General features: G+C 35.7%; 1 pseudogene; it reads left to right on the top strand.

Moving 5' to 3' along the window:
- Positions 1-14,527, top strand: part of LOC107752347 (protection of telomeres protein 1-like) — a 31,807-nt pseudogene that overhangs the window by 5,312 nt on the left and 11,968 nt on the right.

Genomic DNA, 14,527 nt, shown 5'->3' with positions numbered 1-14,527 from the left:
GTTCTTTTGCACTTTAATCTGTGTAAAACTTTTAACTTTATAGATTTTTCTGTATTGCTTTATTGCATTTAAATGTTCAGTTATTTTTGTTATAAGAAAAAAGTTATTAAACCTGTTATACTGTATTATGACAGCACTTTTTTAAAACTTAATTTCAATATTGTGATAATACTGTATACCGTGATAAAAGCATTAGCAATTAATCGCAACAAGAAAATGTGATACCAGCATATCCCTAAAGCAAGCCCAAATTTATACTTTTATTGTTTACGTTTAGATCTTTTAATGTTGCTTCATGACTGATGACAATTGTTTATTATTATATTATTATATTATATTATATTATTATAATTTATTATATAACTTAATTTTTGAATGATGGTGTTTTTTCTGGTCTTTGACACAATAATGACTAAATTATCATTATATTACAACTATAAAAACTATTATTATTATTATTATTATAGTTTTTTAAATATATTCTTCTTTTTATTCTTCTTCATCTTAATAATAAAAATGAATGCCAAGTTGTTTTGAGATCTGGTGACATAATGGTGACAACACTTATTTGACATAATATTAAATTCTAATAAATAATAATAATGAGTCCCAAGTTGTTTTGACATCTGAATGCTCACAGATTTATTAGACGTATATTAAATTTAAAATTGGCATACACAGATACTGCATTTTATTATTATTATTATTATATGTTTAAATATATTATTAATACTAATAATTTGCCACGTTGTATTGAGATCTAAATGGTCACAAATTTATTAGACATACAAAATTATAAAATTATCAAAATAAACAATATTTAAAATTATATAATAATAATAATAATACAATTATAAAAAAATATATAACGTACATTTTTAAGTAGTTTGGTCTAACTGTTAGGCTGCTCATATCTCATACATTGGTGTTTAAAAAGTTCTGAGAGATTCTGGATTATACAAGGATTCTGGAGAACCTACAGAAAGTGAGGAGGAAGGACATACTTATCGGTACAATAATATTTTATATTATTGCCATTGGTGTGTAATTATCTATACAAAACTTTGGTTTTTACCATATTTGCCAGACATAGCATCAGTCCTGAGATCAAATGGCTGACCACCATAATGAAGACCCCTTTGCCCTGAGAGAGTATTACAGTAAAATATTTTCACTTTATAATTTTGGTTTTAAAAAATTTTAAAAAATTAAAAAAAAAAAAAAAAAAAAAAGATACATCGTTGTTGGGTGATATTCCAAATGGTACCATAAAACTGACAGCTGTTAATCAGTAAAAAAAAATATGGTCTTCTGGTGTTGATTATCTGCCAGCATTTACATGTGGAACCGCATCTGCATGAACTACAAGTATATAGTTTTGACAAAGCTTATCAAGCCTCACAGATCTTTATATGTAACAGCTTAAATTTTAGGATATTAAATCAGTTTACAAATTTAGAATTTTCTTAAGGTTGCATGTTGAGGAAGTGGCATAATTATTTGTAACTATTGCTATTCAGATATATAGATTATATTTATATGGTGTATACACTACCATTTAAAATACAGTCAAAACAGTAATATTGTGAAATATTATTACAATTTAAAGTAACTGTTTTGTATTTGAACACAATTTCAAAATGCAAAGGATTAGTTCACTTCCAAAATAAAAATGTCCTGATAATTTACACACCCCATGTCATCCAAGATGTTCATGTCTTTCTGTCTTCAGTCGCAAAGAAATTAAGGTTTTTGAGGAAAACATGCCAGGATTTTTCTCCATATAATGAACTTCAATAATGGCCAACGGGTTGAAGGTCCAAATTGCAGTTTCAATACAGCTTCAGAGGGCTCTACACAATCCCAGCTGAGGAATAAGGGTCTTATCTAGCGAAACGATCGGTCATTTTCTAAAAAAAATAAAAAATGTTATACTTTTTACCCAGACCGGCTGGAGCGATGATTCAAAAACATTAAAACCCATTATAAACGAGGCATTTGTTGCATCCAGTGGGGACATAATTACTGATTATAATGACTTATACTGTCTTTTTACGCGTTGCATTGCACTGCGCCGCGTAAACATAAAACCATGTCTGCATTTGTGATCGGAGAAATGACAAACAACAAGTGCTACTCTACACTGCTCAAAACTCGCGTTTGAATCGTCAGTGGCAAATTCTTTAAATATAAAAATTAAAATCGTACTTACAGTTTGTGAATCACAACAGCCGGCATTGTAGTCTACTCTACCAGGTTCAGGAAACAGTCCTCCATAAAATGTGCTGCACACATCTGAATATTTGGGTTGAACTGTTCTGGAACAGTGTTGTAAATACAACTTAACCACTGATTTCTAGTCGTGTCCTCTTTTGGAAGGCCAAACAAAGTAGTTATGAGTTATTTCCTCTGGATAGGCTAGAATGGTTCAGAAAGGTCCTGTGATATCCTGCGCACAGAAAGATGGCATCGAAATGCTTAGAGCAGAGATCAGAGGTGAGTTTCTCCATTTGAATTTAAATTCAAAGACAAAGATTGCGAACGAACCTGCGACGCATCACGCTGATCTGTTTTGTAAGCAACGACACTCAATCTGTCTGGCATTTACACCTCGCATTCCTGTTTAAAGCAGCTCAGTCGTTTTGGGTTTGAAAAGATTTGTATAGAAAAATCTGCCATCCAGACTGCATGGATTTTCTCCATTAAAATGTTAACTAATACACCGCCACTGAATTTAGTACTGTTGATGTATCTAGAGAAAAGAGGCACAATATGGGGCCAATTTGATTGCCCGGAGTGGCTTCTTCAAAGCATGCTTCAGACTCACTCGTGTCTGATTTTTAGCTCTCAGCCCTGCAGATTTTGAGTCTTGAAATGAAAGCTATAGCTGGGCTCACTCTATGCTTTGCTGTTTTCTCTCAGAGGAGGACCCCCTTCAGAGAACCGCTGAACATACATCAATCAACATCATTTTCTTTGGCACTTTGGCCAAGGACTTCTCCCAGTCTGCCAGACAAGGGGTAGGCTTCTGTAAAACCTTCAAATATTCATATGAGTATTGGGGAAGTATATGTAGATGTACATATTTTTCAAGGCTCCAGGCTGTAAAACAGATGGAGGAGGAGGTCTGGGCGAAACGGTTAAAGCAGATCTTGATGTTTTCATGTCAGTGTTTGTGTGTTTGCTCTATAATGGCTCACTTGTGCTTTTTTCCATCATTTTGACCAAACAAACATTATTGCTAAAGGTTGTATTGCAAGAAACAAATCGCAGTCAAACTTTTTTTTTAAATAATGAGGCACGTTTCATAACTATTTATATGTATGCAGTAAATGCCATTATTTATCTACAAATTTTTTGACTAAAACATTTTAATACAGTACATGACAAATGCCAAAAAAGTTTCTTATGCAAAAAGAAACAAAAAAAATAATAATTTTGATTCTGTGCTTTTTCTGTCCAAATGCTCTTGAGACAAAGATCTCTTCTTTAGTCTAATGATGCTCAGTATTCAAATAAAAATGCATTAAAATCATTATGAATATATAAAAATGTTTAATTCAAGATGCAAAATGCAGTCAAAGTTTTTTTTAAATAAATAATGTCTCCATGCTGTTTTCACAAAATTGTCATCTATATGCACCAGTGTAATGATTTATATCTAAATGTCAGTATTTATAAATATTTTGACTAAAGCATTTCAATACATGGCCAATGCCACGCAAAGACTCTTACATGAAAAACACTGAATAAGAGTTTTGATTCATTGCTTTTAAAAATCTCTGTCCTAATTCTCTTGAGACGAAGATCACTAAATCTAGTGATGCTCAATAACCAAATAAAAAGTGCATTAAATCATTGTGATAAGCATAATCATCATGAATATATAAAATAATTTAATGCAAGAAGCAAAATGCAGTCGGTTATGTTTAGGCATGTTTCCATACTGTTTTTCACTAAAATTGTCACTTATATGCACCAAAATAACTACTTGCATGGGCGACGGAATCCTTTTTAAGAACAATGATATTGGAGCAACTTACTTTTACCATCTCTAATTCAGCGCATATTCCTGTTCACTTTTCAGAGCGCCGCCACTCAAATCCATTCCACTTGAGGAATGCCCTAATGAATTAAACTTCATTCTGCATTTTATCTACAGCCTTGACTTCCGCGCTGCTGCTTCCTCAAATCTATTCCACTTGGCTCAGTCAGAGTCCATATAAATTAAAGGGGTCATATGAGCACACCTCGCTTTTCAGACCGATTAGTTTTGTAAAAATCGACGCGTTTCAAAAAGGCGGGGCATAGATGAGAAACAATAATGTACAGTATGTGGAAAATAATTTGTTTTTTGAACTTTAAACCGCATAAACACATTTCATTACACCAAATACACCAAATAATGTTCTTTTTAGCAGCATCATATGACCCCTTTAAACTCCATTCTGTGTTTTCAGTACTCACACCTTCTGCACTCACGCGACCGCAAGACAAACAAAGCATCGTAGCATATCTGCCGCTCAGGTGGGTCTGGCTGTGTGATCACATAGGCTACTGTCACTTAACAAGCTGCTATTTAACTGAATGTTCATAATTTGTTCACCTGTTGCTTTTAAAGGCATCATATAGTCTTTGTTGCAGCATTGAATAACAGTTACACTTACACTATGATGGACTCACCCCCATGACTGCTTGTATATAAATGTCAGTACAAATATTTGTATTAACTTATTATTATTAATATCTATTATTATTATTAATAATAATATTTTATTAATAATATCTATTTATTAACTTATTTACAAATATTTTGGCTAAAACATTTTAATATGTGACAAATACCACACAAAGACTCTTCCACAAAAAAAGATTAAAACATCTCTGTCCCAATGCTCTCAAGGATAAAAATATTGCTGATAGTCTAATTAGTAATAATTATAATAATTGATCCTTAAGAGCCACATAAAAAGTGCAGTAAAATCATTATGGTAAGCAAAATCATCATGAATATACATCAGTGTCACATTTCAGGTAACTACATTTTAAATGACCATTTGTTTTTTTTTTTGTTTTTTGGAAAAATATAAATATTTTGGTGGTGTGGCTTAGTGGTTAATAGGGCTACAACAACTAATCAACAAAATCCCACAATAATTGATTATGAAAATAATCAACAATGAATCTGGGACCTGTACCATGAAGCCGGATTAGCTGGCTAGCCAGGTAAGTTTCAGTTTAGTTTGCACCAATCCTGGGTTTTAGGTACCATGAAAGTGGCTTGGCTTTTAGCGGAGTTCATTGCCATAGTAACTTACACTCCACAGCTAACCTGCTCCAGGGCAGGTTATGTTCTGGGTAAGAGATCTCAAACAGATGTGATGTGATCAGATGTGAGCAAAGTGACAAATGCCTGACGCTGAAAAGTCACTCCCTCAGTTTCTCTTCTTCCAAATTAAAGGTCACTATAGTAAAAAAATTAATAAAAATAAGTATCAAAATGCCTGGCTTTAGTTACTTTGATTTATATAATTATTATATGATTGATATTATTTTTAATTTATTACACACAAGTAATTTTAGTTGAACAATTATTATAAAGCATTTATTTTAAATGAATATTAATATATACAGATCATACGTAATATAAATAAGCTGTAGAATCAATAGATAACACTTTAAAAATGACTACATGTGACCTTACATGTTCGAGTCTCTATACACACAAGTAATTTTAGTTGAACAATTATTATAAAGCATTTATTTTAAATGAATATTAATATATACAGATCATACGTAATATAAATAAGCTGTAGAATCAATAGATAACACTTTAAAAATGACTACATGTGACCTTACATGTTCGAGTCTCTATCGCTATATATTATCAACTATATAAACTAACTTCACAAGTTTCACTAGTTACTGCACTGATGGAGCAAGATAATTTATTTTATTTGTCCACTTTCATGGACAAGTACTTTCTTAAATTCCTCATATTCTTCAATCTCTCAACCTTTAGCAAAAGAGTTTTGAATCTCGCTGGGACTCTTGCAAGAAGTGAATCACACTTGCTCTGTGTTGCAAGGCATGTGATTGGCTGTTCGCCACTGATGTCACACATTCATGTGCACGCGCTCCACAAACTCAGGATCAAAGCCTGATTATGGATTCATCTCTTCTCCTCAGCATCATGGAACCAACAAAGCCGGATTGGAGTGGTTTGGTTTTGTCAACTCTAAACTAATCCTGTAACTCTGAAAAAAAAATCCATTTAGTAAAAAAAAAAAAAAAAAAAAAATTATTTTTTACCCAATTGTTTTTTAAATCAAAGAAATAATCAAAAGATTAATCCGTTATCAAAATAATTAATAGTGGCCCCCCTTGTGGTTAAAATTCTGCACTTTAACACTGTCTTTTCCAAGCATTATGTAGCAAATCACACCTCATCCATTTTAATAGGAGATTTGTCAAAATAATTGGGAACTGTGACAAATGATGCATGACAAGACATTTTGTCCGTTTTCTTGCCCACACTAAAATGTTGTTGTTCTGAAATCTTGAAATCTTATCATGCTGCATCTGGTTAATATACAAAGTAAGGCTACGGGTTCATATCCCAAAAAAAGCAGATTCAAGAACTACTACAATTGTTAATTTCTATAAGCATCTTCTAAATAAATAACCAGTTTAAATGGTTAGAAAAGAAGGAAAAAAAGAAAAGAAACTCAATATATGTTTGTTTCTAAAAGTAGATTAGTTTTTAATAGTATCAAAAAGAAGTGTAAAGAATCCAACTCCATAAAATCCCTGTAATATCTATGCAGCAGATATTTCTGCCTGAATTCACTGACTTTGAAAACAGTTCATCTGATGTAACCTCATTTATGTGAAGATGATTTGAGAGAGGTGCAAAGCACTGCAGTTGCAGAGCCAGTATTGTCCACCTTTCTCCTCCAGCAACACAATGGTCACAGCTCAGATTATCTCCCCACTGACAGACAATGGCTTTGAGAGAGAAAATTGGCCTTGAGAAATGTGCCTTCAGTCAAAACTCTGCAGTTTACTCCCCAAGGATCCTCCTTTGTGTCACCCGCAAAATTATCTTTTGCTTACTGGAAAAAACCTGCCTTGTCATCATTCATCTTTCCAGGAATGGTCTAAACTTCGGTTCTGAATCTTCCTGTTCTCAAAGATAGAGGTCGAACATGGTGATCTGCAATTTTTGTAGTCGTTGTGTACAACAGCAGTCATTTCATTGTACAACAGCAACAAAAAAGTTATTTTTGAAGTGCAGCGTATAAACAGTTTTTTTGACAAACAACCTCTACTTTTCTTTGTTGTTGCCAGTAGCTTTTTGGAAGACAGATTATAAAACTGCCTTTTGGCATGGGTAACAGCAATTAAAGCTTTGAATTGATGAGCTACTTGGCAGCTTCTATGTAATGATAGAGCTTAACATTATCTGTCTAATCTTTGAATATCTGTGAGAAAGGATTAAACTCTTAGATACGTTCTCTAAGTCAGCTTCATTTATCCAGAAGTCTAAAGTGCTGAAGTCTAAAAATGATCACAAGTTTGAAGTTGTTCCTAAAGATTAAGGAATGAGATGCCATTTGATTGGTTAGTCCTTTCAACTCAAGGTCATTGTTAGTGGTGTTTGCCAAGGTAAGAATGGCTGTTACTATTATTCATACTTAGGGTAGGCATAACACATCATGAAATGCATTACAACAATTTCTTCTTTTTTTTTCTTTTAGGATGTTGTCTTATTGGCAGACTTCACCATCAAAAAGTCTCCATCTTTTCTCAGAGACAAACTACATCCTTGCCAGCTGGATATGGAAAGTGAAGATGCCTGTGTCTATGCACCCTCCCGTTGCTTCCATTTGGGTGTGTTTGATAGGTTTGTCCCTCGGCCGCCCCCTCACAGGATCCCTCCAGTTCAGAGGTGCTGTATGCATTTCTTTAAATGACAGATCTCTCCCACTTTGTCCTAATACCATATATGCAGTTTATCCCTCAGAGATCAAGGAGATTCTTTATCTAAATTGACTTCTGTCTGCTGGCTTTTGTCTACTTGTCTCTGTCTGGTTGTGTGATTGGTTGTTCCTTCACTTGAGTACAGCGTCCTTTTTAATTTGCAAACTTCTTTTAAATTTGCTTGAGCCAGATCAAGTGCCTTCAACACTACCTGCCTCCAGACACATTCAGTCTAGACTAAATGAAGAAAGTCAGGAAAACTAGCTCAGTGTTCATTTTCATGCATGCATTGGATTTGTTGACATTAAAAGAATGTTCTCGCTTCAACACAATTTAAGCTCTATGCCATGCATTTGTTACGTAATGTCTACAGAAAATAATGTTGTAATAAGGTATTGTTTGCCACAATTGCTGTCGTTAAAGCTGAACTTGTATTAAATACAGAACATTTCTTTAATGGCAATATTCCTCTATTTCTTTGAAGGCCAAATACACTTATGTTCCCCTAAACAAGTTGAAGCCCAAGACAGTGTCTTGGCGTGGTGACCTTCTTCAAACAGCCTTTCCCCTCTAAAGGTTCAGGTCGGTGAATTTCCTTCATCTCAGCGAGGCTGTTATAGGCTCTTCCATTGTTATTTGAGCCCTCTGGAGAGAGAGGCCAGAGGACAGATGACTTTCTAAATGACTTTCAGGGCCACTTTCGAAATAGATGTCAAAACTAAGAAAAAAACTCTTAATGGATATCAGAATAGTTGAACTTTTCTCTCAGACTTCTTCGAGGTAAGTTGTTGTTAATTATTCTTTGCACTTTAGTGATCGAATAACATTTCAGAGGCAACCAAAACAAAACTGCAACCTTGGCTTGTACTGCTGACCATGAACAAGGAGGTTTGCTTTCTGCAGTGTTAACATGAGATTATTTGTACCATAAAGTCTTAAAATGCATCTGACACAAACCAATTATTGCCAAACCGCTCTCTCACAATACATATACATGCTAACTTCATGCCATTTTCTTTATGTAAGTACAAGTTCATTAGTTCATTGATCATGGCTTGGATCATGATATGTACTGTGTGATAAAGTGCCAAAAATCAATCTCTGGCACACTCAGTTGGCTTATTGAAGTATCAGTGTTTTGATAAGTGGATAGAATGTAAACACCCGTTCAGTGTAATCAGTGGAGGGAATTGTGCATCATGTCCAAAAGGTGACCGATTGATCCTGGATCAATGCTCAGTGAGGCTGCATCTCCTATATATATATTGACCTGTAGATTTTCTCAATCTTGAAATGCTAAACATGTCTTAGGCAAAAGCAGAAAGAACATATATAAATGATGTTTTTACAGGCAAAATTATCATCAAAATAAAGAAAATTGCAAATTGTGGTAAACTGTTTTCATTCGTTTCATGGATTCAGAACACTCTGTAAGTGATTATAAAAGGTTGATCGATTAGTGTGGCTACTTCTGTCTTTAGCAGTATAAGCAGTACTTTAAGACTTGTTTATATTTGGTCACTTGGCATAGTCACAAGCATATCACTCATGCTAGAGTTTTTTTTTTAGCCAGTATCTCATTATTTGTCACTAGATTACTGCTCTTCACTAAAGATCACTGATCAGTCGGATGTTAAAGTGGGCTGCAACATCTTCTCTAAAAAACTTGAGGATCACCCAGTAATCTTCAGCGTCGGGGACATTATCCGACTTCACAGATTCAAGGTAAGAAGATTTGACCTGTTTATTAATTCTTCGGGAATATTGAAAGTCAAAACCACATATTTGCTTTAAGCAGTGATGTCCAATTCTGTTTCTGGAGGGTCACCTTCCTGAATAGTTTAGCCATAATTAAACACCTGACCACTAGAAACTTCCAAGCAGCTGTATTGGAGCAGACTGGAGCCAAACTCTGCAGGAACGTGGCCCTCTAGGAGCGAGAATGGACACACCTGACTTAAAAGTAATCAAGCAGTACCACCTGACACGCACAGAAAGCACATATACATCATCAAGATGTTCATGAAAGAGGCTCTGTAAAACCTGACATTCTATTTTAAGCATCTTATTCATGTAAAACACAGAAAAGAGCAGATTCACACACCCAAAAGGTACATTCAAACGGACGCTGATTCGCAGTGACAAAACGGTCCGTGAGAGTTGGAGGAATTGGAGTGAGTTTAATTTATCTTTATGCAAATGAGCAATGGCATGATGTGGTAAACACCAATGGGAACGAAGATAGTGGTCACGTGATCCGCCTCCTGATGGGATTGGATACTGTAGTTGAACAGGAATGCTAGTGAGCAACAACACAGCAACTTGCCAACCTCCAAAGACTAAAGAGCTGTCAGTGTGAACTAGGGTTGGGCCGATAGACGATGGCGTCGTCCATCGCAGATGGCTGATAGACATCATGATGTTGAGCCGGCATCATGATTCCCCCCTCCCCCCGCAATCCGCCGCATCCCAATACCGTGTCCGGAAAGAAAATGACGTGTACTACGGAACACCTAAAGGGAATAAATACGAGATGGGAGGAAAATATGTATTTCAATACTTTCTCTTGCAGTTTTATCATTGGGTAATTATACTGTATATAAATTGCGGGCATCAGGGAGCCGCTATTATGCCTGGCATTGAAACTGCTTTTGAATGCACGATCGCTTTTTAGTTTCACTTTCACTTTCGAGATTCACGATCGCACACATTAGATGTTTGTCAGTGGTGCTCAGAATCTGCAAATCATTCGCCATTGTCCTCAGTCATCTCTCCTAACTCTGTTTATTTGGTAAGTGAAATTTTAAGTACTGTAATGTAACAGGAAACTGTTAGAAAACGTTATTTGTTTTCCGTGCCTTTCTAAATACGGATTCACGCTTCGGGCACACCCCCTAACTCCCCACCCCGGCTCCACGATGTCATCGTCCATCGCAATGTTTTACTGTAGACATCGTCCGATGCCAATTTTGTAGACATTGCCCAACCCTAGTGTGAACACACCTTAAATTTTAAACATTGCAAAAACATTGGTCAAATATAGTTCTAACATCGAAATAAATGTCTCGGTGACATGTATTACGGTGATTTCTGGAGCGTCACCAATTTCAAGTCATTCTAACTTTAAGGTTCTAGTTGACTAACTTTGTCTTTTCCCATATCCTCCCAGGCTGAGATGTTCAGGGACTCCATGTCGCTCTTGAACACCTTTGGTTGGTCAACAGTCACATTCGATGGAACAATTGACAACCCAGTAGTCCCTCGTACCTCCAGCAAATCATTTCACTTTGGAGAATCCGATAATCGTACAGTGCAGGAGCTTCGCCGATGGGCTGCCAACCAGTCTTGGATATCCAATGACCTCACAGTCTCTCTGTCCTCGGTAAAGCCTGGGATGTACTTTGATTTGACCTGCCAGTTGCTGGCCAAGGCCGTTATGGATAGTCGTTGTATCCTGCTGAAGGTGCTTTCTGCTTTTTTAACTTGAATCTGAATCTGCAAAATCAATGAACATCAAATCAAGTTTGTACAACTAACGGTTACCCAATGTGATCAGGTGTGGGACGGGACCAAGTGTCAACATCCCCTATTGAATGTTGATGGGTAGAAGTCTGCTTTCCAAGCTTGTATCAATGTAGACTTTGCAAAAGGCCAAAGAGGAACACTCTATGGTCTCATGGACTTCAAGGAAATGTGATGGCAAGTCCACATCATTGAGTTGTTTTGTATAGTGCCTCTATGGCCACAAGAATTGTTATCATGGATTGACACCATTTTACATGATGGTCAGTCTTCGCTCTTTGGGTGCTTTGCTCGAGAGCACAATGACAAGATGGTTCAGCCCTTGTGGGGTTTAAAGGCCAATTCACACCTCACAAACTGATGTGGACCAACTCCAACGGTCACCAGATTACATTATATTACACCTAGACATTCCAAGACCCGACACACACCAATTCAACATGTTCAGTCGTTGAAAATAAGCACCGATCAACGGTAACAGATGCAGACAGTGGCAACACACTGATCTGACAAAACCCAACCAACATGTCTGTTGCCGTTTGTCTCTGTCTGCTGGTGCAGTGTAAATTGGCCAGTGTGAATGTGCAACATTTGCCAGACTAGATCTTTACCCAGCAGAGCACCCCTAGTCTAGCAGAGCCAGACTTTTGGACATTTGGCCTCCACTTTGCAGTTTATTCTTGCTAAGAACCACTGGTTTAGACATGTCTGAACAAGATGCAAAGCATCTAACAGGTTGTTTCAATCTGAAATTGATAGACAATGCATTAGTATGGTATTCAATAATCAAAGTATCAGTAAAATGCACTGATAACAAAAATGTTGAAGGAAATTACTGTTTTTATATATGGTAATGTAATACCAGAAATGATCAGAAATGCAATTTATCCACTAAAGATTGCATTGAGTCAGAACATTTCTCTACCATTATCAATATCCTGGGCCATATCGTCTCTAATATTGTGTGAAATTGCATGTGCTCTGTGTTGAGGAGGGAGAAAAGGCGAATAAAGCCAGCCATTAGGATTAAGTGGTCTGAGAGAGATAGCTTTATGAGAGAGGAGAGAGAAGGCCAAATCAATACAGTTGTCACGGTGGACGAGGGCCTTCATTGTGGGGGTCTGTGCGCACACAGTTTCTTCACTTCAACTTACATCATATATCACTCACCCTATAGGTCTAGTGTGGCACACATTGAAGGAGACATGGGGCCTAATCTATTGCAAATCAGCAGGGAAGTTCCATTTTAATTACAATAAATTTGTGCTATTTTGACTTTTTGTTCATCTTTCTTTGTTGCATCAAATTTAAAGGCCTATTTTAGTCCGTGATAGTGTTGCTGTTGTGGGTTTTTGAGGGGCTAGAATCTCTTGAGGAATCTCTAGGAACATACAGGACACAGCAACTCTTTCACCTCTTGGTTTTCCCTGTCTGTCTTGTGAAATTGTCTCTGTTGCATGCTTTTTGTGCCATTTGCATCATCTGAGTCCCAGGCCAGTTGCCAAATGCACTTGTCATCTCACTTATAAACTGGGGAATGGATGCCTCATGCAATAATAATAGAGATTAAAGTAGTGCCAGACGCCTGCATGTGTACAATATGGAGGACAAGAATCACTTTTACTTCAGGATTTTTTAACTCCCTAATCCTAAGTATTAAAATTCAGGGCATAACTTTTCCTAAACTATTTGAACTAAATGAACTTTTCCACGACATTCTAATTGATTGAGATGCACCTGTATTATACCTCTAATCGTGTGGCTTGTTGAGGAGAGGTGAGGCATTACATTTCTTAGAAAGATAAAACCGTTGAATAAATTAAACTAAAGGAGAATTTCATAAGCTCGCATGTACGTTTGGTTTTAAGATGCATTTTGGTCGATTCCATAAGAAATGGTAATATGGATCTCAAACACAGCTCCTCGGACCACTTGTGATCGGATTTCAAGCAATGGGTGTCCAATCTGCTTAAAACATCCTAAATGCATGAGCACCTGCAGCACGGCTTTAGCTGATGCAGTATACTGTGACACCCTGCCTCTATACACGTGACTATCAATTATTCATAGTGAGAGAGAAATCAAGCACCTGGGTTAACTTAACACCCAGACAGCCCCTGCCTGTAATCGCTTCAGACGGCCAGTGTATGACACTTATCCACTGAGAATGTGTGTGTGTGTGTGTGTGAGAGGATGTGACTGAAATGTGACTGTCATGGCTTTTTTATTTGTTTTGATGGCTTCATAGGACATTTGTTCTGCAATAGACTGAGACCAAGTGTATACACTATGCAAATTCATTGAATCAGTGGGTTGCCTGCACTCTTAAAAATAGTCTTGTTTTATTGGCATGGATGGTTCCATGAGGAATCTTTAGCATTCATGAAATCTTTCCATTGAACAAAATGTTCTTTATAGTGAAAAATGGTGCTTTAGATTATTAAAGTGTTCCTTACAGTAAGACAAAAATGGCTCTTTTTGGCTCTTTTAAGAACTGTTCACAGAAAGTGAAATATATATATATATATATATATATATAATTAACTTTGCTGTCATTGAATAGTCATTTAGAGTTAATCTTTAAAAACAATAGTAATTTAATAACAGTTTAATTTAATCTTCAGCAAATCTAAAAATTTATAAATTTTTCATACTGTAAATTATAATGTTGTGATGCATATTTATTTGTAGCAATTAAAATGTATGATTTTAGTTTTAAGTGGTTTATTATTTATTTATTTATACAAAGTAGCTTAATTTAATATCAACCATCAGTTTATCATTAAAATAATTATTAGTATTGCCCAGAATTTTTATGTTAGTGTATCCCTAATTTAAACTAACAATCCTGTCAGCATGCAATTTAAAGCATTCATCTAGAAAAAAGAAAAAAAAACTAATCTTAAACTAGTTGACCATCATGATGACCCATCCCTATGTTTAATTAAAGTCATTCTCACACTCATTTAGAAAACAAATTCTTCCAAAGTCTAAATTTATTCCCCACACATTAAAAAAAAAA

The sequence above is a fragment of the Sinocyclocheilus rhinocerous genome, unplaced genomic scaffold (genome assembly GCF_001515625.1).
Source record: "Sinocyclocheilus rhinocerous isolate Xijiao unplaced genomic scaffold, SAMN03320098_v1.1 scaffold861, whole genome shotgun sequence".
Lineage (NCBI taxonomy): Eukaryota > Metazoa > Chordata > Actinopteri > Cypriniformes > Cyprinidae > Sinocyclocheilus > Sinocyclocheilus rhinocerous.
The sequence above is the reverse complement of the archived record's forward strand: the minus strand, read 5'-3'. Positions and strand labels throughout refer to the sequence as shown.